Here is a 22,500-nt window from a genome sequence, read left to right as displayed (position 1 = left end):
AGTACTTTTTGTTGTACCGTGAAGAAGTGTGCATCAAAATGCACGTAAGCGGTAGGTACTAAAGTATTTCATTATTTTCTACTGGCTATTGCCATAGTCACGTGATCCTTTTGATAGTAAAGCATGTATATATATATATATATATATATATATATATATATATATATATATATATATATATATATAAATTTATCATCATCTACTCCTATGCCTATTGACGCAAAGGGCCTCGGTTAGATTTCACCAGTCGTTTCTGTCTGGAGCTTCTAATTCAATACTTCTCACACACCATCTCCTACTTCACGCTTCATGGTTTTCAGCCATGTAGGCCTGAGTATCCCAACTCTTATAGTGCCTTGTGAAGCCCAGTTAAACGTTTGGTGAACTGAAAGAAATGCCTAAACCATTTTCATCTACCCCTCATCATCATCTCATCATTTAATTTCTAATCCTGTCCTGCAATTTAACCTCCAATATCCTTCTGAGGATTTTGTTCTAAAATCTACTAAATCTGTTGGAGACTGTTTCATTGTCATATCATGACTCATGTCCATAGAGTAACATCGATCCTACTAAACTGATATATAGTCTGATTTTTATATATAATTTCAGGCGATTTTATTTCCAAATTTTACATAAGCTAGCCATTGTCTGGTTTGTTTTTTTCAGTCTTTCACTAAACTCTAATTCTAAAGACCTTTTTGGAGATCATTGTTCCTAAATACTTAAAGGATTCTACCTCATTAATCCTTTCTCCTTCCAATGATATTTCATCTTCCATTGCATACTCCGTTCTCATCATTTCTGTCTTTCTTTTATTTATCTTGAGCCCAACATCCTGTGATATTCCAAGAAATTGTCGTAAACAAACATTGCAAAACCTGTGGTGTTCTGCTAATAAGAACAACATCATCAGCATATTCTCGATCAGCTAATTTCCTATTACCAATCCAGTCTAATCCTTCAACATCTCCAACTGTACTACACATTGCAAAAATCCAGGTGGAGGACAAACAACATAGGTGACAACATATTTCTTTGGAGTATTCCGCTCTTCACTGCAAATTCATTTGGATAGGATTAAACTAACATGAACTTTCCATTTGCTATGCTCATGAACAGACTTCATCAAATTTACATATTTAAGCGGAATTCCATAATAACGCAGGACTTTCCACTGAATTGCCCAATGCACACTATCAAAGGCTTTTTCATAGTCCACAAATGCCATCAAAAGTGGATTTCTATATTCTACACATTGCTGTACAACTTGTCTCAAAATGAATATTTAGTCAGTACAACTTCTACCTTTTCTAAATCAACCACATTTGATTGTTAACATCGATCAGCTATGCCACATACAAGAGCACATGCTTCAATGCAAATAAAATAAAAAAGAATGGCTAAAAAGGCATTCTCTATTAATAGTTCTAGACACCCTCAATAAGCTTACACCTACCTATCAGATGAAAAGCATCATCGTTTCTGCCGGTGTTGAACATGCTACTTGATAAATTTCGCGTGATGATAACCTCATAAGGTGGCTAACGGAATTGTTCTTCTTTTATAATCTTTTATTCTTTCAAATGCTGAACTTCATCACGTTCTTTGCCGCTGAATCTGTAAATGTTCTGATTTTAAAATTTTGATAATCAGTTCGATACATTAAATTCCAATCTTATACTGCAAAGCAAATGTTTTTTCTGTTGACCAGGCTGACACAAGTCTCTTTATAGTTTATATACGAAAGATCGGTTTTACTGTTCTTAAAATATTCTATTTTAATGGTTCATTATTTCTCATAACATAGTTTATTTATTTCCTTTCCTCACTGGGCTATATTTTATTGTTGGAGACCTTGGTCTTATAGCATCCTGCTTCTCTAACTAGGGTTGTAGCTTAGCTAATAATAATAATAATAATAATAATAATAATAATAATAATAATAATAATAATAATAATAATAATAATAACAACAACTAGAGGGGCACTCAATAGAGCACAGACCTCTGCCACGGCAGTTTATTTCTTGACCTTTGGCTCGACCTTGACTTAGGACTTTCAAAATTGAATCACTTCCACGTCTCAATGTTGCAATTAATCACTGAAAGTTTCACTACTCTTAGTAAAATTGTGGCCAGGAAGCTGTTCACATACAAACAAACAAACAGACAAACAACGGCGAAAACATAACTTGCTCTCCAACTTCGTTGGCAGAAGTTATAACAATAACTAATGATGACCTAATATTCTATTTATATTTTTGGCTACCTAACTTTCTTGAAGGTCGCCTTTACATTATCAATCTCAATATTGTAACCCCTAAGGATTTCAGACCTGAATCTACACTTCCAACAGTTCTAATCAGATCCATTATTATGAATATATTATCAGGGTGCCCGTTTCAAATATGATGCATTTTACAAACAATTCTTTCTAACTGAAACATACATTCAAAGTACAAATTTAGTCTAGGTCAGAAATGAAAAACAGTTACGTTTACTGTTAGTAATGTTTTGCAATACTTTGCAGATTTCGTTACTTAATGGAAAGCTATACTACAGACCAACCCATCGCCAAAAGGTTGAGAGACTTAAAGTCCAGAAGGTCTCTGGTTTCAGTTAGAATTTCATCAGAATACATGCTCACCTGAACGTCAGCCGGGCAAGACCAACCACCCACTGAGGTGCCCTACTACAGCAGTGGTTTCCCCAGTTAACAGCTTAAACTTACGGGCCCGGACTGGGATCGATCTGCTGTCATGTAAATGCTTGGCGAACACGCACCAAAGTACTAGCCAGTAGTACAGATTTGTATACTGTAGATGCAGTAAAGTCAAAGGTCAAGCAGGTACCCGCTAGAAACATATTAGATAAATATGTCGTGTGCTAGTATTCTGTGTAGTTGTGGAGTGATCTTCCTAATTGGGTGTTGAATCGATTGAACTTCCAAAAGTTCAAACTTGCAGTAAATGTTTTATGTTGAACAGGCTGACATAAGTCTTCTTACAATTTATATATGAAATATCTGTTTTGATTTTGTTACTGTTTTTAAAACATCTTATTTTAATTGTTAATTTTTTCTCAGATCTTTTGTTTATTTCCTTTCCTCACTGGGCTATTTTTTCCTGTTGGAGCCCTTGGACTTATAGCATCATGCTTTTCCAATTGGGGTTGTAGCTTAGCTAATAATAATAATAATAATAATAATAATAATAATAATAATTGTGCACATCTTCCATCCTTCCGATTCTAAAACCTTGCTGCATATAACAATATCCTTTGTGACATTTTCGTGAGCGACATCATGGGTTTTAAAGCTATGGTCTGGAACGACCACCGTGGAAAAAAAAGTCTAGGGATAGTTTTTAAGATTTTTTTTTTTTAATTGCAAAAGTCTTGTTGTATCAAGCAGTATTTTAGAATCAGAATGTTGGGAGGTGTACAACACAGAGAATACCAGCTTCATGGCAAATTTTATTTAAGAGGTTTCTTGCGGGTACCTGCTTTATCCTTATCCTATTTAGTCCTTCAAACACTGTCATAGACCTTTTTACCTGATACTAAATTGGCAATAAGCTTTATTATTACCTAATTCGAGGATCCTTATTTCAGTTGTATATGAATGTAGTATTCATTGATGAGCAATTTAATTATTTACTATTAACAGCAAAGAATCAACGAAGTAATGTTAAGATAAATAAAAACCAAGGATTTAATTCTTGGAGAAAGAAAAAAAAATCAAGAGGAATCAAATTGTTGATCTCAAGAGGCATGATACCAACATTTTACTCTTAACTTGATACAAACCAAAGCCCTACGGCTTTAATATGATTAGTTATTTAAAAAGAAATAATCCCAATTTAGCATCCTCCGGGAACAAATTCATCTGATCCTTGGCCTATTCTAGTTGATTAGATGTGTAGGCATACAGATACAAAAGTATACCGATTCGTACTCACAATTAAAAAATAGAGATCTAGTCAAAGGAAACAGTAGTTTATATAAGGGTTTATATTTAACATAATTGTTTACCTGAATCCAACCACTAATTAGGTGTAAACATTTTTTTCTAATAAACTTTACCATTAATTATAAAAAACTAACATTAATTATGAAAAATAAACCAGTTAATTATCATAACTAAAGTTCAAAGTACACTACCGTGGTAAATCAGGTCAAAGGTTTTTTTTTAAATGAATACAAAAGCAAGTTTTAACATTATCGATAACGTTCTAATTACATAAACTGTCATTAAAACATAGCCAAGCAATTCCATGAAATGAGGAGAGTTTATTCCGCGGAGTATATTAAGGATATAGAAGAGAAGGATAACGAAAATGACGTTGTCAGTTCTTTGTAATTACGCAATACTCGCGGAAGCAAACGCTCCCCTAAATCGGACTGAAGGCAAACGCTCCCCTAAATCGAGTTACAAACGTTGCAATAACCTCTAGGAGAGCATTTCGACAGAATAGGCAATGATGGTCTGCGTGTAAACGACGTGTCTGCATGCCCAATGCACAACGATCTTATTCATGAAAATTTTATTGATTTTGCTGAAATACACAATTTCAGTCTGCGGGAAAAATTCAGTTATTTTTTACCTTTCAATATGTCAATATCGGTCTTCTTGCTATTTTCGCGTATTAAAAAAAAAGGAGTTATACAAAAATTACACAACGATGGTAACTTCCACGCTTAACTTTCGGAAAACGATTAACAAATATCTTTATTTTTGCACACACACACATATATATATATACATACATATATATATATATATAGAGAGAGAGAGAGAGAGAGAGAGAGAGAGAGAGAGAGAGAGAGAGAGAGAGAGAGAGAGGCTACATATATATATATATATATATATATATATATATATATATATATATATATATATATATATACTTTATATACATATATAAATATATATATACAGTATATATATATATATATATATATATATTATATATATATATTATATATATATATATATATATATATATATATATATATATATATATATATATATATATATATATATATATATATATATATATACTGTATATAAACCATATTAAACAATAGACGTGAAAATCGTTCGACGTTTTAAGTGGGTCGTAGTTTTATATTAAACTGGAAGCACAACAACAAAGGCCATAAATGTCTCGCGCACAGCTGTAATCTTGAGAGTTGCCGCCAACCATAATCTTTTATGCAGATTGTGATTTGTCATTCTTGTGAAAATCAACATCAGTATTGTACTTCAAATAATTTATCTAATTGGAAAATAAAAAAAAAAACTTCTCTTCACAGGAATAGTGTTCGCCTAGAATTCGCATGACAACAGAACGATCCTTGCCCGGTAACGTGAGTTTAAACTGTTTACTGGGAAGGCCAATGCTGTGGTTTGGCACACCAGTTGGGTGGTTGGACTTGCCCGGCTGACGTGCTGGTAAGCATGTATTCTGATGGAACTGAAACTCAAACCAGACACCCATACCTTTAAAAGTGTATAACTATCAGGATTAAAGGGAGAATGTCAAAGCTAAGTTATGGAAATGATTAACGATTTAAACAAAAAGTTGAAGCCTGGTAGATCTAACAGCCATCTGTAAGGATGAAGAATCAATAAAGAAATAGCACGAGGGGAAAGTGAGGAAACCTTGCTATGCTGAATCAGAAAACTTATAGTATCTTTCTCACCAACATAAGACTCCAAATAAGATATATTTAGAATACAAAAGTAATATTCTAAATAGTAATCCAGAAGTAAAGTTTGATAATTGAAATGGAAAATATATATGCATTGAAGTAAAACAAAAGCCGAGTCGGTCTAGACCATGAGTGCCCTGCAGTATCTAATGACTGGCAGATGGATAAGAAACCATTCAAAAGAAAAACACTAAAATGGCAGGGGCTAATATTATCCAGTTACTAATACCTAAAATAAAATAATGTTTTAACTTAAGTGCAGCAATATTCAAAGAGTAAACTTCCTGTTCAAACTTGGATCTTATACAAATGTGAATGAATAAATCTATGATAGAAAAGAAAATACGCCTTTGATGTCTTAGTCGATTAGAATAAGTGTCTCTCAAAATGAAAATGAAAATCACCGTACAAAAATACGCATCAGTAATATGATATATAAGGATACCTAGAATAATTCAAAGCCTAACTTTCCGTGTTTTTGCTAGATTATTTCATAAATTCTGTTATTAATTATACACATTTATACGTTTACATTTACAAACTGATACACCATGATTTAAGTCACCACCGAAGATTCTATTCATGACATTTTAAAAAATTCGTATTTTCATAAGTATTGGATTTATAAAGAGAAAAATATTTATAAGCCCATCTTCCCTCAAAGAGTAGAAATAAAGCAATAGATTTTAAATTTTCATAAATAAAATCTTTGTTGTGCGTTATTATGGAGTTAGTCTTAAATATGTAAATTTAATTAAGCCGGTTCATGAGCATAGCAATCCTTTAATAGTAGAAAATGAATTTCCAGTGAGCAGTGGAGTACTCGAAGGGAATGTGTTGCCACTATGTTGTTTATCTTCCGCATGGATTTTGTAATGCATAGAATAGTTGGGGATGGCGGGCGAAGAAATATTGAATTGGATTGGCAACAGGAAATTAGCTGACAGAGTATGTTGATGACTGTCCTTATTAGTAGAACATCACAGGATTTGCAATTCTCGATGCTTGCTTACCAGAATGCATGAAACATCACAGGAGCTTGGGCTCAACATAAATAGGAGAAAGACAGATGACGGAAACAGAATATGTAATCTAACATGAAATATCATAGGAAGGAGAAAGGATTAATAAAGTAGAATCATTCAAATATTTAGGAACTGTGATATCTTTAGAAATGAAGTTTAATGAGTCTGAAAAAATAAATGACACTGGCTATTATGTTGAGTAAATTTTAGAAATCAAATTGCCCGAATTTACATATAAATATCAGGCTATACATCAGTTTAGTGAGATCGATTTTACATGTGAAGATGAGTCATGGTATAAAAATGAAACAATCTCCAAACGATTTTGTAGATTTAAGAACAAATCCCTAGGACGAATATTGAGAGTTAAATGGCAGGACAGGATTAGAAATGAAATTATAAGAGATTATCCGAGTGCCATATCTTTACGAAATCGTGGTGAGGGGTAGATGTTGATGGTTTGGGCATGCTCTTCGCACTCCCCAATAGAGTTCGCCAAACTTTTAATTGGGTTCCACACGGCACTAGAAGAGTTGGGAGACCCAGGCCTACATGGCTGAGGACTATGAAGCGTGAAGTAGATGATGATGAATGGAAAAGTATTGATTTAAAAGCTCAAGTTAGAGACACCTGGCGAAATTTAATCGAAACCCTTTGCGTCAATAGGCGTGGGAGGAGATGAATAAAATCGAATGGCCTCAAGCAATTAGAGGAAGATTGTGGTTTCCAAATGTACCCCTCAGGGTACCCCCTCTCACCTGGGTATGACTAACTCTTTTCATTCCACTCAGGGTGACATGAAAGAAACATATTTACATATACATTCTCATCCACTTGCTCTATTATTAAGGGGAGGATTATTATGCATGTATTAATGTGAATATGTGTGTACGCAAATATCTGTTTTAATGCTGTTAATGTTTTTAAAATACTTCATTCTAATTTTTCATTACTTACATTGTTTATTTATTTCCTTATTTCCTTTCCTCACTGGGCTATTTTTCCCTGTTGGAGCCCTTAGTCTTTTAGCATCTTGCTTTTTCAACTAGGGTTGTAGCTGCTTAGCTAGTAATAATAATACACACACACGCATATATACATATATATATGATATATATACACACACACATATATATATATATATATATATATATATATATATATATATACACATATATACATATATATGATGTATACAAATATATATATATATATATATATATATATATATATATATATATATATATATATATAAATATACAAACACGCACATACAGTACATGTAATACCGATGAAGAAGTGAACATTGATCAATCCTGAAAACGAAAAGACCTAAGTTTTCTTTCTTTACCTCTTAATGAGTTTCCACGGTGACATTTTTTTCTAGCCTTTTTCCCTGCCCCCCACCCCCACCCCCCACATTCCAGTTCGGAGAGGTGAAATACAAGGGGCATAGCTGTCACGGCTTTAATTGCTTTCCACATCTTCCGCTTCTTCCTTCACACAGATTTAGAAGACGAGAGGAGGTATGGCAAGCGGCCCTTTCTTAATCAACAACTTGGTGTAAAATGTATACATAAATTTCTTTTCATATCTTTCGAAAATATTACAAAATTGTTCGTCAGCTTTTCGTATATTCTCATTGTACTTTATGGAAGATATATGTTAGTTTGCAGTCCTCAATTGCTTGAATTTCCTCAACATGTTTTTATTTTTATTTTTTTTTTAATACGATCGAATTTAATTAAGTACAAAAAATATCAATTTTCTATCAGGTTGACAAGTGGAATTTTTTTTTCTATATATGAAAAAACTTTCAAATGACATCTCTTGAGGGTGATTAGTGAATCATTAGCACAAAACTACGGTTTAATTCCACAAATTTTCATAAACTTAAACAAGCCTATAAATAGCTCTTTCCTTTGTCCTCCACGAGTGATGACGGGATTTTACAATATATTTTAGTTCCTCAATTTTCTTTATTTCTCAAAGTTCAGCATTTCTGATAATTTTCCGGACCCAAGATTCAGATTTGAGTTTTGAAATATAAAATATAATTTCTCAAACTTCGATATCTTCAATGCATAGAGTTTTTTCAGTCACTCCCTAGCCCAAAATTCCAGGTGGAATGGGAAGACTATGAACAATCTGTTTTAAAACTTCATTGTGTATAGAAAACCAACTTTCTTTGTTTCTTACATTCCCTGAGTTATGAAATTCCAGTTAAGATGGAGTAACTAGTATGTTTATTCTTCTCAAAATATTAAGAATGTGCTCCCAATCCTACTTAAATAAACCGAAAAAAGAAGTTATCCGTTGACAACTCATCCCGCTGCTCCAACGTATGCTATCGAAAAAGTCATGAAATAAGCTAATATAATATGAAATAGATATCATACAACGAAGGACAAAAGATAGGCCTACTTCAAAAACCATACGACGTAGAAATGTATAAATGTAATTAAGAATGCCAAAGCTTTGTTTTTTCTTACCCCTGAACCATAGAGAATATCGAATCAAGAATTTACACAGTAACATGTGGAGGTTGCAACAAAGTTAACAGGGAACAAACTGCCGTTTCCTATCACACAGATTATTTGAACACAAAATAATTTATGTCAAATATGGCTTTCAGAACTCTAGGATTTTTGTTCAAGATGGTAGCCGATGCGGTAATGTCCCTGACTGGTAAACGCCAGACCGGGGTTCGAGTCCTGCTCAATATCGTTAGTTAATTTGGTCGTTGCAACCTCACCAACCTGGTGAGCTAAGCATGGAGAGTTGGAGCCCATAGGTCTATCTGCTGAGTCATAAGCAGCCATCGCCTGGCCCTCCCCAGTCCTAGATTGGGTGGAGAGGGGGCTCGGGAGCTGATCATATGTATATATGGTCAGTCTCTAGGGACTGTCTTGCTTGATAGAGCAATGTCACTGTCCCTTGCATTTGCCATTCACGAGCAGCCTTTAAACCTTTAAAATGGAGTTAGTCATCCTTATTTTTGCGAAAAAGATTGTCTGCACAGGAGGAAGATTCTAGATATCAACATTGTAAATCACACAAACACTAGAAAAGCACTCTGATAGTGCAGACCTCCACCAAGGCCGGTTATTTCTAGACCTTGACCTCGGACTTTCAAAATTGAATCCCTTCCGCGTCTCAACATGACAAATAATTCCCGAAGGTTCACTTATTTATGAGTAAAATTGTGACCTCCTCAACGGCAGCTTATTTTTCGACCTTGACCTTTGACCTAGGACTTTCAAAACTGAATCACTTCCATGTCTAAACATAATAATAATAATAATAATAATAATAATAATAACAATAATAATAATAATAATAATAGGGAAGTGGGGAATATGGGGAAAGGAAGAGTACCCCTGGATACAATCCAATTTATAGCTCAAAGGCAGGTACTCGGGAAGGGAAAGATTAAGGAAATAGGGAGAAAGAGAAGTACAAGAGAAGAATAACAATCCCTAAAAGTTTCACTACTCTATGAGTAAAATTGTGGCCAGAAAGTTGTTCACTCACAAACACACAAACGGACACAAAATCAGACAAACGGACACACAAACAGACAGGGGCGAAAACAAAACCTCCTCCCAACTTCGTTGGCAGAGGTAAAGAATTACTGAGGGGCATTGGAAGGCACATAGAACAACACTTTGGATACTGATCACCAAGAGGAAACTACAGCAAGAACGGCAGCCAATTGAAATTCATGTAAACTAATTCAGTCATTAGACTTGCACTTATATGAAATAAGATCCAAGGAATCGTTTATAAAAGAAATTAACACACCTTTAATACAAAACAAATCAACATAAAAACAACTTTTCGTAGACCATATACAGTACCTATGTGAATTGGTCGAAACTGGTCAGTTTACTAGATTTCTTTGGTTTCTCTTACAAATGCATACACTCTGAATATATATATATATATATATATATATATATATATATATATATATATATATACATATATATATATAAATATTTATATATATAAATATTTATATATATATGTATATATATAAATATTTATATATATATACATATATGTATATTATATATATATATATATGTGTGTATGTGTATTTAAACATTTATAATTATATATGCAGTACATGCATGTGTAAAATGTGTGTATGAGTCAGATATCCATATCTACATATGTCAATTAAAATATTTCAAGGTTTCAGGAAACTTGCTGCAATAGCAATGCGAGACAATTCACAGATGAACAGATTAAATATATTGCTGACGCAATCGTAACAGGCCATTTAAAAAAATGTACACAATTCATATTCCATGACATCCATGATTAACAAATTACTTCGTTTCAATTCCCAAACATGAATATCTGGCCGTGTGGCCTAACGGATAAGGCGTCGGACTTCGGATCCGAAGATTGCAGGTTCGAATCCTGCCACGGTCGAACACATTACTTATTTTATAAACTGACATTCAGTTGCATCCTTGATTGATAGATTACTTGATCTTAAATGACATTGGAGTATATCTGGCTGTGTGGCCTAACACATAAGACGTCGGACTTTGGATCCGAAGATTGCAGGTTCGAATCCTGCCACGGTCGGACACATTACTTATTTTATCAACTGACATTCAGTTGCATCCTTGATTGATAGATTACTTGATCTCAAATGACATTGGAGTATATCTGGCTGTGTGGCCTAACACATAAGGCGTCGGACTTCGGATCCGAAGATTGCAGGTTCGAATCCTGCCACGGTCGAACACATTACTTATTTTATCAACTGACATTTAGTTGCATCCTTGATTGATAGATTACTTGATCTCAAATGACATTGGAGTATATCTGGCTGTGTGGCCTAACACATAAGGCGTCGGACTTCGGATCCGAAGATTGCAGGTTCGAATCCTGCCACGGTCGAACACATTACTTATTTTATCAACTGACATTCAGTTGCATCCTTGATTGATAGATTACTTGATCTCAAATGACATTGGAGTATATCTGGCTGTGTGGCCTAACACATAAGGCGTCGGACTTCGGATCCGAAGATTGCAGGATCGAATCCTGTCACGGTCGAACACATTATACATTTTATCAACTGAAACTCAGTGACATCCTTGATTGATAGGTTACTTGGTCTCAAATTACATTGGAGTATATCTGGCCGTGTGGCCTAACGGATAAGGCGTCGGACTTCGGATCCGAAGATTGCAGGTTCGAATCCTGTCACGGTTGGACACATTACTTATTTTATCAACTGAAATTCAGTGGCATCCTTGATTGAGAGAAAACTTGGTCTCAAATTACATTGAAATATATCTGGCCGTGTGGCCTAACGGATAAGGCGTCGGACTTCGGATCCGAAGATTGCAGGTTCGAATCCTGCCATGGTCGGACACATTACTTATTTTATCAACTGACATTCAGTTGCATCCTTGATTGATAGATTACTTGATCTCAAATTACATTGGAGTATATCTGGCTGTGTGGCCTAACATATAAGGCGTCGGACTTCGGATCCGAAGATTGCAGGTTCGAATCCTGTCACGGTCGAACACATTATACATTTTATCAACTGAAACTCAGTGACATCCTTGATTGATAGGTTACTTGGTCTCATATTACATTGAAGTATATCTGGCCGTGTGGCCTAACGGATAAGGCGTCGGACTTCGGATCCGAAGATTGCAGGTTCGAATCCTGTCACGGTCGGACACATTACTTATTTTATCAACTGAAATTCAGTGGCACCCTTGATTGATAGAAAACTTGGTCTAAAATTACATTGAAATATATCTGGCCGTGTGGCCTAACGGAAAAGGCGTCGGACTTCGGATCCAAAGATTGCAGGTTCGAATCCTGCCACGGTCGGACACATTACTTATTTTATCAACTGAAATTCAGTTGCATCCTTGATTGATAGATTACTTGATCTCAAATTACATTGGAGTATATCTGGCCGTGTGGCCTAACGGATAAGGCGTCGGACTTCGTATCCGAAGATTGCAGGTTCGAATCCTGTCACGGTCAGACACATTACTTATTTTATCAACTGAAATTCAGTGGCATTCTTGATTGATAGATAACTTGGTCTCAAATTACATTGAAGTATACCTGGCCGTGTGGCCTAACGGATAAGGCGTCGGACTTCGGATCCGAAGATTGCAGGTTCGAATCCTGTCACGGTCGGACACTTTACTTATTTTAACAACTGAATTAGGTGGCATCCTTGATTGATAGATAACTTGGTCTCAAATTACATTGAAATATATCTGGCCGTGTGGCCTAACGGATAAGGCGTCGGACTTCGGATCCGAAGATTGCAGGTTCGAATCCTGCCACGGTCGGACACATTACTTATTTTATCAACTGACATTCAGTTGCATCCTTGATTGATAGATTACTTGATCTCAAATTACATTGGAGTATATCTGGCTGTGTGGCCTAACACATAAGGCGTCGAACTTCGGATCCGAAGATTGCAGGATCGAATCCTGTCACGGTCGAACACATTATACATTTTATCAACTGAAACTCAGTGACATCCTTGATTGATAGGTTACTTGGTCTCAAATTACATAGGAGTATATCTGGCCGTGTGGCCTAACGGATAAGGCGTCAGACTTCGGATCCGAAGATTGCAGGTTCGAATCCTGTCACGGTCGGACACATTACTTATTTTATCAACTGAAATTCAGTGGCATCCTTGATTGATAGAAAACTTGGTCTAAAATTACATTGAAATATATCTGGCCGTGTGGCCTAACGGATAAGGCGTCGGACTTCGGATCCGAAGATTGCAGGTTCGAATCCTGCCACGGTCGGACACATTACTTATTTTATCAACTGACATTCAGTTGCATCCTTATTTGATAGATTACTTGATCTCAAATTACATTGGAGTATATCTGGCCGTGTGGCCTAACGGATAAGGCATCGGACTTCGGATCCGAAGATTGCAGGTTCGAATCCTGTCACGGTCGAACACATTATACATTTTATCAACTGAAACTCAATGACATCCTTGATTGATAGGTTACTTGGTCTAAAATTACATTTAAGTATACCTGGCCGTGTGGCCTAACGGATAAGGCGTCGGACTTCGGATCCGAAGATTACAGGTTCGAATCCTGCCACGGTCGGACACATTACTTATTTTATCAACTGAAATTCAGTGGCATCCTTGATTGATAGAAAACTTGGTCTCAAATTACATAAAATTATATCTGGCCGTGTGGCCTAACAGATAAGGCGTCGGACTTCGGATCCGAAGATTACAGGTTCGAATCCTGTCACGGTCGGACACATTACTTATTTTATCAACTGAAATTCTGTGACATCCTTGATTGATAGATAACTTGGTCTCAAATTACATTGAAGTGTATCTGGCCGCGTGGCCTAACAGATAAGACGTCGGACTTCAGATCCAAAGATTGCAGGTTCGAATCCTGTCATGGTCGAACACATTATACATTTTATCAACTGAAACTCAGTGACATCTTTGATTGATAGGTTACTTGGTCTCAAATTACATTGAAGTATATCTGGCCGTGTGGCCTAACGGATAAGGCGTCGGTCTTCGGATCCGAAAATTGCAGATTCGAATCCTGTCACGGTCGGACACATTACTTATTTTATCAACTGAAATTCAGTGGCACCCTTGATTGATAGAAAACTTGGTCTAAATTACATTGAAATATATCTGGCCGTGTGGCCTAACGGATAAGGCGTCGGACTTCGGATCCGAAGATTGCAGGTTCGAATCCTGTCACGGTCGGACACATTACTTATTTTATCAACTGACATTCAGTTGCATCCTTGATTGATAGATTACTTAATCTCAAATTACATTGGAGTATATCTGGCTGTGTAGCCTAACAGATAAGGCGTCGGACTTCGGATCCGAAGATTGCAGGTTCGAATCCTGTCACGGTCGAACACATTATACATTTTATCAACTAAAACTCAGTGACATCCTTGATTGATAGGTTACTTGGTCTCATATTACATTGAAGTATATGTGGCCGTGTGGCCTAACGGATAAGGCGTCGGACTTCGGATCCGAAGATTGCAGGTTCGAATCCTGTCACGGTCGGACACATTAATTATTTTATCAACTGAAATTCAGTGGCACCCTTGATTGATAGAAAACTTGATCTAAAATTACATTGAAATATATCTGGCCGTGTGGCCTAACGGATAAGGCGTCGGACTTCGGATCCGAAGATTGCAGGTTCGAATCCTGCCACGGTCGGACACATTACTTATTTTATCAACTGACATTCAGTTGCATCCTTGATTGATAGATTACTTGATCTCAAATTACATTGGAGTATATCTGGCCGTGTGGCCTAACGGATAAGGCGTCGGACTTCGGATCCGAAGATTGCAGGTTCGAATCCTGTCACGGTCGAACACATTATACATTTTATCAACTGAAACTCAGTGACATCCTTGATTGATAGGTTACTTGGTCTCAAATTACATTTAAGTATACCTGGCCGTGTGGCCTAACGGATAAGGCGTCGGACTTCGGATCCGAAGATTGCAGGTTCGAATCCTGCCACGGTCGGACACATTACTTATTTTATCAACTGAAATTCAGTGGCATCCTTGATTGATAGAAAACTTGGTCTCAAATTACATTGGAGTATATCTGGCCGTGTGGCCTAACACATAAGGCGTCGGACTTCGGATCCGAAGATTGCAGGTTCGAATCCTGTCACGGTCGGACACAATACTTATTTTATGAACTGAAATTCTGTGACATCCTTGATTGTTAGATAACTTGGTCTCAAATTACATTGAAGTATATCTGGCCGTGTGGCCTAACGGATAAGGCGTCGGACTTCGGATCCGAAGATTGCAGATTCGAATCCTGTCACGGTCGGACACATTACTTATTTTATCAACTGAAATTCAGTTGCATCCTTGATTGATAGATTACTTGATCTCAAATTACATTGGAGTATATCTGGCTGTGTGGCCTAACGGATAAGGCGTCGGACTTCGGATCCGAAGATTGCAGGTTCGAATCCTGTCACGGTCGAACACATTATACATTTTATCAACTAAAACTCAGTGACATCCTTGATTGATAGGTTACTTGGTCTCATATTACATTGAAGTATATGTGGCCGTGTGGCCTAACGGATAAGGCGTCGGACTTCGGATCCGAAGATTGCAGGTTCGAATCCTGTCACGGTCGGACACATTAATTATTTTATCAACTGAAATTCAGTGGCACCCTTGATTGATAGAAAACTTGATCTAAAATTACATTGAAATATATCTGGCCGTGTGGCCTAACGGATAAGGCGTCGGACTTCGGATCCGAAGATTGCAGGTTCGAATCCTGCCACGGTCGGACACATTACTTATTTTATCAACTGACATTCAGTTGCATCCTTGATTGATAGATTACTTGATCTCAAATTACATTGGAGTATATCTGGCCGTGTGGCCTAACGGATAAGGCGTCGGACTTCGGATCCGAAGATTGCAGGTTCGAATCCTGTCACGGTCGAACACATTATACATTTTATCAACTGAAACTCAGTGACATCCTTGATTGATAGGTTACTTGATCTCAAATTACATTTAAGTATACCTGGCCGTGTGGCCTAACGGATAAGGCGTCGGACTTCGGATCCGAAGATTGCAGGTTCGAATCCTGCCACGGTCGGACACATTACTTATTTTATCAACTGAAATTCAGTGGCATCCTTGATTGATAGAAAACTTGGTCTCAAATTACATAAAAATATATCTGGCCGTGTGGCCTAACGGATAAGGCGTCGGACTTCGGATCCGAAGATTGCAGGTTCGAATCCTGTCACGGTCGGACACATTACTTATTTTATCAACTGAAATTCTGTGACATCCTTGATTGATAGATAACTTGGTCTCAAATTATATTGAAGTGTATCTGGCCGCGTGGCCTAACAGATAAGACGTCGGACTTCGGATCCGAAGATTGCAGGTTCGAATCCTGTCATGGTCGAACACATTATACATTTTATCAACTGAAACTCAGTGACATCTTTGATTGATAGGTTACTTGGTCTCAAATTACATTGAAGTATATCTGGCCGTGTGGCCTAACGGATAAGGCGTCGGACTTCGGATCCGAAGATTGCAGATTCGAATCCTGTCACGGTCAGACACATTACTTATTTTATCAACTGACATTCAGTTGCGTCCTTGATTGATAGATTACTTGATCTCAAATTACAATGGAGTATATCTGGCCGTGTGGCCTAACGGATAAGGCGTCGGACTTCGAATCCGAAGATTGCAGGTTCGAATCCTGTCATGGTCGAACACATTATACATTTTATCAACTGAAACTCAGTGACATCCTTGATTGATAGATTACTTGGTCACAAATTACATTGAAGTATATCTGGCCGTGTGGCCTAACGGATAAGGCGTCGGACTTCGGATCCGAAGATTGCAGGTTCGAATCCTGTCACGGTCGGACACATTACTTATTTTATCAACTGAAATTCAGTGGCATCCTTGATTGATAGATAACTTGGTCTCAAATTACATTGAAATATATCTGGCCGTGTGGCCTAACGGATAAGGCGTCGGACTTCGGATCCGAAGATTGCAGGTTCGAATCCTGTCACGGTCGAACATATTATAAAATTTATCAACTTAAACTCAGTGACCTCCTTGATTGATAGGTTACTTGATCTCAAATTACATTGGAGTATATCTGGCCGTGTGGCCTAACGGATAAGGCGTCGGACTTCGGATCCGAAGATTGCAGGTTCGAATCCTGTCATGGTCGGACACATTTTACATTTTATCAAATGAAAATCAGTGACATCCTTGATTGATAGGTTACTTGGTCTCAAATTACATGGAAGCATATCTGGCCGTGTGGCCTAACGGATAAGGCGTCGGACTTCGGATCCGAAGATTGCAGGTTCGAATCCTGTCACGTTCGGACACATTACTTATTTTATCAACTGAAATTCAGTGACATCCTTGATTGATAGATAACTTGGTCTCAAATTACATTGAAGTGTATCTGGCCGCGTGGCCTAACGGATAATGTGTCGGACTTCGGATCCGAAGATTGCAGGTTCGAATTCTGTCACGGTCGAACACATTATACATTTTATCAACTGAAACTCAGTGACATCCTTGATTGATAGGTTACTTGGTCTCAAATTACATTGAAGTATATCTGGCCGTGTGGCCTAACGGATAAGGCGTCGGACTTCGGATCCGAAAATTGCAGGTTCGAATCCTGTCACGGTCGGACACATTACTTATTCTATCAACTGAAATTCAGTGGCATCCTTGATTGATAAATAACTTGGTCTCAAATTACATTGAAATACATCTGGCCGTGTGGCCTAACGGATAAGGCGTCGGACTTCGGATCCGAAGATTGCAGGTTTGAATCCTGTCACGGTCTAACACATTATACAATTTATCAACTTAAACTCAGTGACATCCTTGATTGATAGGTTCCTTGATCTCAAATTACATTGGAGTATATCTGGCCGTGTGGCCTAACGGATAAGGCGTCGGACTTCGGATCCGAAGATTGAAGGTTAGAATCCTGTCACGGTCGAACTTATTATACATTTTATCAACTGAAACTCAGTGACATCCTATATTGATAGGTTACTTGGTCTCAAATTACATTGAAGTATATCTGGCCGTGTGGCCTAACGGATAAGGCGTAATTGAAGTATATATGACCGTGTGGCCTAACGGATAAGGCGTAATTGAAGTATATCTGGCCGTGTGGCCTAACGGATAAGGCGTCGGACTTCGGATCCGAAGATTGCATGTTCGACTCCTGTCACGTTCGGAAACATTACTTATTTTATCAACTGAAATTCAGTGACATCCTTGATTGATAGATAACTTGGTCTCAAATTACATTGAAGTGTATTTGGCCGCGTGGCCTAACGGATAAGGCGTCGGACTTAGGATCCGAAGATTGCAGGTTCGAATCCTGTCATGGTGGGACACATTACTTATTTTATCAACTGATACTCAGTTGCATCCTTGATTGATAGATTACCTGATCTCAAATTACATTGGAGTATATCTGGCCGTGTGGCCTAACGGATAAGGCGTCGGACTTCGGATCCGAAGATTGCAGGTTTGAATCCTGTCACAGTCGAACACATTATACAATTTATCAACTTAAACTCAGTGACATCCTTGATTGATAGGTTACTTGATCTCAAATTACATTGGAGTATATATGGCCGTGTGGCCTAACGGATAAGGCGTCGGACTTCGGATCCGAAGATGGCAGGTTTGAATCCTGTCACGGTCGAACACATTATACATTTTATCAACTGAAACTCAGTGAAATCCTTGATTGATAGGTTACTTGGTCTCAAATTACATTGAAGTATATCTGGCCGTGTGGCCTAACGGATAAGGCGTCGGACTTCGGATCCGAAGATTGCAGGTTCGAATCCTGTCACGGTCGAACACATTATACAGTTTATCAATTGAAACTCAGTGACATCCTTGATTGATAGGTTACTTGGTCTCAAAATACATTGAAGTATATCTGGCCGTGTGGCCTAACGGATAAGGCGTCGGACTTCGGATCCGAAGATTGCAGGTTCAAATCCTGTCACGGTCGGACACATTACTTATTTTATCAACTGAAATTCAGTGGCATCCTTGATTAATAAATTACTTGGTCTCAAATTACATTGAAGTATATCTGGCCGTGTGGCCTAACGGATAAGGCGTCGTACTTCGAATCCGAAGATTGCAGGTTCGAATCCTGTCATGGTCGGATATATTACTTATTTTATCAACTGAAATTCAGTGGCATACTTGATTGATAGGTTATTTGGTCTCATATTACATTGAAGTATATCTGGGTGTGTGGCCTAACAGATAAGGTGTCGGACTTCGGATCCGAAGATTACAGGTTCGATTCCTGTCACGGTCGGACACAATACCTATTTTATCAACTAAAATTCAGTGTCATCCTTGATTGATAGATTACTTGGTCTCAAATTACATTGAAGTATATTTGGTCGTAAGGCCTAACGGATAAGGCGTCGGAATTTGAATCCGAAGATTGCAGGTTCGAATCCTATCACGGTCGGATATATTACTTATTTCATCAACTGAAATTCAGTAGCACCCTTCAAATATAGATTACTAGGTCTCAAATTACATTGAAGTATATCTGGCCGTGTGGGCTAACGGATAAGGGGTCGGACTTCGGATCCGAAGATTACAGGTTCGAATCCTGTCACGGTCGGACACATTACCTATTTTATCAACTGAAATTCAGTGTCATCTTTGATTGATAGATTACTTGGTCTCAAATTACATTGAAGTATATCTGGCGGTGTGGCCTAACGGATAGGGCGTCGGACTTCGGATCCGAAGATTGCAGGTTCGAATCATGTCACAGTCGGACACATTACATATTTTATCAACTGAAATTCAGTGGCATCCTTGATTGATAGATACCTTGGTCTTAAATTACATTGAAATATACCTGGCCGTGTGGCCTAATGTATAAGGCGTCGGACTTCGGATCCGAAGATTGCAGGTTCGAATCCTGTCACGGTCGGACACATTACTTATTTTATCAACTGACATTCAGTGGCATCCTTGATTGATAGATAACTTGGTCTAAAATTACATTGAAATATATCTGGCCGTGTGGCCTAACGGATAAGGCGTCAGACTTCGGATCCGAAGATTGCAGGTTCGAATCCTGTCACGGTCGGACACATTGCTTATTTTATTAACTGAAATTCAGTGGCATACTTGATTGATAGATAACTTAGCCTCAAATTACAATGAATTATATTTGACCGTGTGGCCTAACGGATAAGGCGTCGGACTTCGGATCCGAAGATTGCAGGTTCGAATCCTGTCACGGTCGGACACATTACATATTTTATCAACTGAAATTCAGTGGCATACTTGATTGATAGATAACTTGGTCTCAAATTACACTGAAATATACCTGGCCATGTGGCCTAATGGATAAGGCGTCGGACTTCGGATCCGAAGATTGCAAGTTCGAATCCTGTCACGGTCGGACACATTACTTTCTTTATCAACTGAAACTCAGTTGCATCCTTGATTGATAGATTACTTGATCTCAAATTACAATGGAGTATACCTGGCCGTGTGGCCTAACGGATAAGGCGTCGGACTTCGAATACAAGATTGCAGGTTCGAATCCTATCACGGTAGAACACATTACACATTTTATCAACTGAAACTCAGTGACATCCTTGATTATTAGGTTACTTGGTCTCAAATTACATTGATGTATATCTGGCCGTGTGGCCTAACGGATAAGGTGTCGGACTTCGGATCCGAACATTGCAGATTCGAATCCTGTCACGGTCGGACATATTACTTATTTTATCAACTGAAATTCAGTGGCATCCTTGATTGGTAGATTACTTGGTCTCATATTACATTGAAATATATCTGGCCGTGTGGCCTAACGGATAAGGCATCGGACTTCGGATCCGAAGATTGCAGGTTCGAATCCTGTCACGGTCGGACACATTACCTATTTTATCAACTGAAATTCAGTGGCATCCTTGAATAATAGATTACTTGTTCTAAAATTACATTGAAGTATATCTGGCTGTGTGGCCTAACGGATAAGGCGTCGGACTTCGAATCCGAAGATTACAGGTTCGAATCCTGTCACGGTCGGACACATTACCTATTTTATCAACTGAAATTCAGTGGCATCCTTGAATAATAGATTACTTGTTCTAAAATTACATTGAAGTATATCTGGCTGTGTGGCCTAACGGATAAGGCGTCGGACTTCGGATCCGAAGATTGCAGGTTCGAATCCTGTCACGGTCGGACATATTACTTAATTTATCAACTGAAATTCAGCGGCATCCTTGATTGATAGATTAATTGGTCTTATACTACATTGAAGTATATCCGGCCGTGTGGCCTAACGGAAAAGGCGTCGGACTTCGGATCTGAAGATTACAGGTTCGAATCCTGTCACGGTCGGACACATTACCCATTTTATCAACTGAAATTCAGTGTCATCTTTGATTCATAGATTACTTGGTCTCAAATTACATTGAAGTATATCTGGCCGTGTGGCCTAATGGATAATGCGTCGGACTTCGGATCCGAAGATTGCAGGTTCGAATCCTGTCACGGTCGGACACATTACTTATTTTATCAACTTAAATTCAGTGACTTCCTTGATTGATAGATAACTTGGTCTCAAATTACATTGAAAAATATCTGGCCGTGTGGCCTAACGGATAAGGCGTCAGACTTCGGATCCGAAGACTGCAGGTTCGAATCCTGTCACGGTCGGACACATTACTTAGTTTAACAACTGAAATTCAGTGGCATCCTTTATTGATAGATAACTTGGTCTCAAATTACATTGAAAAATATCTGGCCGTGTGGCCTAACGGATAAGGCGTCAGACTTCGGATCCAAAGACTGCAGGTTCGAATCCTGTCACGGTCGGACACATTACTTATTTTAACAACTGAAATTCAGTGACATCCTTGATTAATAGATTACTTGTTCTAAAATCACATTGAAGTATATCAGGCCGTGTGGCATAACGGATAAGGCATCGGACTTCGGATCAGAAGATTGCAGGTTCGAGTCCTGTCACGGTCGGACACATCACTCATTTTATCAACTTAAATTCAGGGACATCAATAATTAATAGATTACTTGTTCTAAAATTACATTGAAGTATATCAGGCCGTGTGGCCTAACGG

At 37.8% G+C, this 22,500-nt stretch overlaps 1 long non-coding RNA gene and 28 other non-coding genes across 30 annotated transcripts in view; 28 read left to right on the top strand and 1 right to left on the bottom strand.

Annotated features, from left to right (window-relative positions):
• The window catches only part of LOC137628990 (uncharacterized), a 153,668-nt gene that overhangs the window by 111,640 nt on the left and 19,528 nt on the right, over nt 1-22,500 (bottom strand). Inside the window, exon 3 of one of the 2 annotated variants that reach the window (XR_011041423.1) lies at nt 1,460-1,620. The exons of the other annotated variant lie outside the window; for it this stretch is intronic. This is a non-coding gene — a long non-coding RNA (uncharacterized lncRNA). The remainder of the gene's footprint in view (nt 1-1,459; nt 1,621-22,500) is intronic. 2 annotated transcript variants of the gene reach the window in all.
• On the top strand, nt 11,113-11,185 carry TRNAR-UCG (transfer RNA arginine (anticodon UCG)). The gene has a single exon. It is a non-coding gene; the product is annotated as a tRNA-Arg (tRNA).
• On the top strand, nt 12,067-12,139 carry TRNAR-UCG (transfer RNA arginine (anticodon UCG)). The gene has a single exon. It is a non-coding gene; the product is annotated as a tRNA-Arg (tRNA).
• Nucleotides 12,385-12,457, top strand: TRNAR-UCG (transfer RNA arginine (anticodon UCG)). The gene has a single exon. It is a non-coding gene; the product is annotated as a tRNA-Arg (tRNA).
• TRNAR-UCG (transfer RNA arginine (anticodon UCG)) lies at nt 12,862-12,934 on the top strand. Its single transcript has one exon. It is a non-coding gene; the product is annotated as a tRNA-Arg (tRNA).
• On the top strand, nt 13,020-13,092 carry TRNAR-UCG (transfer RNA arginine (anticodon UCG)). The gene has a single exon. It is a non-coding gene; the product is annotated as a tRNA-Arg (tRNA).
• On the top strand, nt 13,497-13,569 carry TRNAR-UCG (transfer RNA arginine (anticodon UCG)). Its single transcript has one exon. It is a non-coding gene; the product is annotated as a tRNA-Arg (tRNA).
• TRNAR-UCG (transfer RNA arginine (anticodon UCG)) lies at nt 13,656-13,728 on the top strand. The gene has a single exon. It is a non-coding gene; the product is annotated as a tRNA-Arg (tRNA).
• TRNAR-UCG (transfer RNA arginine (anticodon UCG)) lies at nt 14,450-14,522 on the top strand. The gene has a single exon. It is a non-coding gene; the product is annotated as a tRNA-Arg (tRNA).
• Nucleotides 14,768-14,840, top strand: TRNAR-UCG (transfer RNA arginine (anticodon UCG)). The gene has a single exon. It is a non-coding gene; the product is annotated as a tRNA-Arg (tRNA).
• Nucleotides 14,927-14,999, top strand: TRNAR-UCG (transfer RNA arginine (anticodon UCG)). Its single transcript has one exon. It is a non-coding gene; the product is annotated as a tRNA-Arg (tRNA).
• TRNAR-UCG (transfer RNA arginine (anticodon UCG)) lies at nt 15,086-15,158 on the top strand. The gene has a single exon. It is a non-coding gene; the product is annotated as a tRNA-Arg (tRNA).
• Nucleotides 15,245-15,317, top strand: TRNAR-UCG (transfer RNA arginine (anticodon UCG)). The gene has a single exon. It is a non-coding gene; the product is annotated as a tRNA-Arg (tRNA).
• On the top strand, nt 15,722-15,794 carry TRNAR-UCG (transfer RNA arginine (anticodon UCG)). The gene has a single exon. It is a non-coding gene; the product is annotated as a tRNA-Arg (tRNA).
• On the top strand, nt 15,881-15,953 carry TRNAR-UCG (transfer RNA arginine (anticodon UCG)). Its single transcript has one exon. It is a non-coding gene; the product is annotated as a tRNA-Arg (tRNA).
• Nucleotides 16,040-16,112, top strand: TRNAR-UCG (transfer RNA arginine (anticodon UCG)). The gene has a single exon. It is a non-coding gene; the product is annotated as a tRNA-Arg (tRNA).
• On the top strand, nt 16,199-16,271 carry TRNAR-UCG (transfer RNA arginine (anticodon UCG)). Its single transcript has one exon. It is a non-coding gene; the product is annotated as a tRNA-Arg (tRNA).
• Nucleotides 16,358-16,430, top strand: TRNAR-UCG (transfer RNA arginine (anticodon UCG)). The gene has a single exon. It is a non-coding gene; the product is annotated as a tRNA-Arg (tRNA).
• TRNAR-UCG (transfer RNA arginine (anticodon UCG)) lies at nt 16,517-16,589 on the top strand. The gene has a single exon. It is a non-coding gene; the product is annotated as a tRNA-Arg (tRNA).
• Nucleotides 16,994-17,066, top strand: TRNAR-UCG (transfer RNA arginine (anticodon UCG)). Its single transcript has one exon. It is a non-coding gene; the product is annotated as a tRNA-Arg (tRNA).
• Nucleotides 17,153-17,225, top strand: TRNAR-UCG (transfer RNA arginine (anticodon UCG)). The gene has a single exon. It is a non-coding gene; the product is annotated as a tRNA-Arg (tRNA).
• Nucleotides 17,312-17,384, top strand: TRNAR-UCG (transfer RNA arginine (anticodon UCG)). The gene has a single exon. It is a non-coding gene; the product is annotated as a tRNA-Arg (tRNA).
• On the top strand, nt 17,471-17,543 carry TRNAR-UCG (transfer RNA arginine (anticodon UCG)). The gene has a single exon. It is a non-coding gene; the product is annotated as a tRNA-Arg (tRNA).
• TRNAR-UCG (transfer RNA arginine (anticodon UCG)) lies at nt 19,145-19,217 on the top strand. Its single transcript has one exon. It is a non-coding gene; the product is annotated as a tRNA-Arg (tRNA).
• On the top strand, nt 19,304-19,376 carry TRNAR-UCG (transfer RNA arginine (anticodon UCG)). The gene has a single exon. It is a non-coding gene; the product is annotated as a tRNA-Arg (tRNA).
• On the top strand, nt 20,576-20,648 carry TRNAR-UCG (transfer RNA arginine (anticodon UCG)). Its single transcript has one exon. It is a non-coding gene; the product is annotated as a tRNA-Arg (tRNA).
• TRNAR-UCG (transfer RNA arginine (anticodon UCG)) lies at nt 21,211-21,283 on the top strand. The gene has a single exon. It is a non-coding gene; the product is annotated as a tRNA-Arg (tRNA).
• TRNAR-UCG (transfer RNA arginine (anticodon UCG)) lies at nt 21,370-21,442 on the top strand. Its single transcript has one exon. It is a non-coding gene; the product is annotated as a tRNA-Arg (tRNA).
• Nucleotides 21,529-21,601, top strand: TRNAR-UCG (transfer RNA arginine (anticodon UCG)). Its single transcript has one exon. It is a non-coding gene; the product is annotated as a tRNA-Arg (tRNA).

This window comes from Palaemon carinicauda, chromosome 37 (assembly GCF_036898095.1).
Source record: "Palaemon carinicauda isolate YSFRI2023 chromosome 37, ASM3689809v2, whole genome shotgun sequence".
NCBI classification, from domain to species: domain Eukaryota; kingdom Metazoa; phylum Arthropoda; class Malacostraca; order Decapoda; family Palaemonidae; genus Palaemon; species Palaemon carinicauda.
This window is presented reverse-complemented; position numbering and strand designations above follow the sequence as displayed.